Genomic DNA, 3,361 nt, shown 5'->3' with positions numbered 1-3,361 from the left:
AGCTGCTGGCGATGTCGTGCTGTTTCCAAAGGCAAGTGTGTTGGTCACCCGCTGCCATTTTCGCCAAATATCGCCCCACCGTCCAAACGGATACTTTCATGGTATGTCCCACACTGATTTCTGCAGTTATTTCATAAAATGTTACTTGTCTTAGAACTGACAACTCTACGCGAAAGTCCCTGCTCTCGGTCGTTAAGCGAAGTCCGTCGGCCTGTCGTTGCCTGTGGTGAGAAGTAATGCCTGAAATTTGGTACTCTCGGTTCACTCTTTTTATTTATTTATTTATTTATTTATTTATTTATTTATTGTTCCGTGGGACCACAGTAAGGAGAGGTCTCCATGGTCATGGAACGAGTCAATACATGAAATTATAACACGATTGTAGAAACAGATAAAATGAAATATAAGAAACATATTCAGGCGACACGTCGTTAGATTAAATAAAGAAAATCAAGAATGTAACACTGGAATTTGCTTAATTTTTAGCTCTTCCAGGAGCTCCTCGACAGAATAGAAGGAGTGAGCCATGAGGAAACTCTTCAGTTTAGACTTAAAAGCGTTTGGGCTACTGCTAAGATTTTTGAGTTCTTGTGGTAGCTTATTGAAAATGGATGCAGCAGAATACTGCACTCCTTTCTGCACAAGATTCAAGGAAGTGCATTCCACATGCAGATTTGATTTCTGCCTAGTATTAATTGAGTGAAAGCTGCTAACTCTTGGGAATAAGCTAATATTGCTAACAGCAAACGACATTAAAGAAAATATATACTGTGAGGGCAATGTCAGAATTCCCAGACTATTGAATAGGGGTCGACAAGAGGTTCTAGAACTTACACCACACATAGCTCGAACAGCCCGTTTTTGAGCCAAAAATACCCTATTTGAATCAGCAGAATTACTCCAAAAAATAATACCATATGACATAAGCGTATGAAAATATGCGATGTAGACTACTTTTCGTGTTGAAATGTCACTTATTTCAGATACTGTTCTAATGGTAAATAAAGCGGCATTTAGTTTCTGAACAAGATCCTGAACATGGGCTTTCCACAACAGCTTACTATCTATCCGTACGCCTAGGAACTTCAACTGTTCCGTCTCGCTTATAACATGCCCATTCTGTCTGATTAAAATATCAGTTCTCGTTGAATTGTGAGTTAGAAACTGTGAAAACTGAGTCTTACTGTGATATAGCATCAAATTATTTTCCACAAGCCACGAACGTATTTCATGAACTACATTATTTGATAATGTTTCAATATTACACACAAGATCCTTCACTACCAAGCTGGTGTCATCAGCAAACAGAAATATTTTTGAATCACCTGTAATACTAGAAGGCATATCATTTATATAAATAAGAAACAGCAGTGGCCCCAGCACCGATCCTTGGGGAACGTCCCATTTAACATTCCCCCATTGGAACTGAACATCATTACCACTCTCAATATTGCGGAGAATTACCTTCTGCTTTCTGTTCTTAAAGTAAGAGGCGAACCAATTGTAAGCTACTCCCCTTACTCCATAATGTTCCAACTTCTGCAGTAATATTTTGTGGTCAACACAGTCGAAAGCCTTCGTTAAATCAAAGAAAACACCTAACGTTCGCAACCTTTTATTTAATCCGTCCAAAACCTCACAGAGAAAAGAGACTATAGCATTTTCAGTTGTTAAGCCATTTCTAAAACCAAACTTTACATTTGACAGCAAATTATGTGAATTTAAATGCTGCAGTAACCTTGTATATACAACCCTCTCGATAACTTTAGCAAACACCGATGGCATTGAAATAGGTCTATAATTGTCAACATTATCCCTGTCTCCCTTTTTATAAAGTGGCTTCACTACCGAGTACTTTAATCGGTCAGGAAACCGACCACTCCTAAAGGAAAAGTTACAGATATGGCTAAGTACTGGGCTAACATACATGGAACAATACTTCAGTATTCTGCTAGATACTCCGTCATATCCATGAGACTTCTTGGTCTCTAGTGATTTAATTATTAACTCAATCTCCCTCTTGTCAGTATCATGGAGGAGCATTTCAGGTAACAGTCTCGGAACACTTTTTTCTACGAGCGCTATATGATTCCCTGTTGGGACTAGGTTTCTATTTAGTTCACCTGCAATATTCAGAAAGTGATTATTAAATACTGTACATATATATGCTACTTATCAGTAACACGGACATTCCCACTACGCACTGATTCTATATTCTCGACCTGTCTCTGCAGACCAGCCACTTCCTTTACGACTGACCATATGATTTTAATTTTATCCTGAGACTTAGCTATTCTATCTGCATACCACATACTTTTTGCCTTCCTATTAACTTTTTTAAGCACCTTACAATACTGTTTGTAATGGGCTACTGCATTTAGATTGTGACTGTTTCTAACGTTTTGATATAATTGCCACTTTGTTCTACAAGATATTCTTATACCGTTAGTCAGCCACCCAGGCTGCCTGTTTGTGCTAGTACCCTGTTTTGAACGTTCTAACGGAAAGCAACTTTCAAAGAGCACGAGAAAAGTCTTGAGGAAAGCATTATATTTATCGTCTACTGTATCAGCACTATAAACATCTTGCCACTCTTGTTCCTTGATAAGGTTTACAAAGGTCTCTACAGCAACTGGATTAGCTTTCCTAAACAGCTTATGACTATATTTAACACGTCTTGCAGCATAAAAATCTTTTAAAGTTAAAATTTGCGCATCATGATCTGAAAGGCCATTCACCTTTTTGTTAACAGAATGCCCTTCTAGTAATGAGGAATGAACAAAAATGTTGTCTATGGTTTTTCCACTGTTCCCTTGCACTCTCGTTGGAAAGAATACGGTTTGCATAAGATTATATGAATTAAGGAGGTCTACCAGCATCCTTTTCCTTGCACAATCACTTATACAATTTATATTGAAGTCACCACATATACCGTGACACCGTGGATCTCGGAACATTGAATTCCCCCCACGATTTCCTAAATGCAACGTCCCATGGGTCCAGCTCCAGCTACCGTGCCGCGTTCTACGTCTGTTAATTGTCATCGTGCAGCCATAATGACGTCGGAAACCTTTGACATGAGTTACCTGAGTACAACCGACAGCTGTGCCACCGTACTGCCTGTATACTTTGCGCCCGCGATACTACCGCTATCCCACGACCTTTGTCAACACAGTGTGCATGAGACAGGCGAAATCCCCTCAGACTTCAGCTACATCTACATCCCGCAATCCACCATACGGTGCGTGGCGGAGGGTACCTCGTACCACAACTAGTATCTTCTCTCCCTGTTCCACCCCCAAACAGAACGAGGGAAAAATGACTGCCTATATGCCTCTGTACTAGCCCTAATCTCTCTTAT

Source organism: Schistocerca cancellata, chromosome 2 (assembly GCF_023864275.1).
Source record: "Schistocerca cancellata isolate TAMUIC-IGC-003103 chromosome 2, iqSchCanc2.1, whole genome shotgun sequence".
NCBI lineage: Eukaryota > Metazoa > Arthropoda > Insecta > Orthoptera > Acrididae > Schistocerca > Schistocerca cancellata.
Note: the sequence above shows the minus strand (reverse complement) of the source record.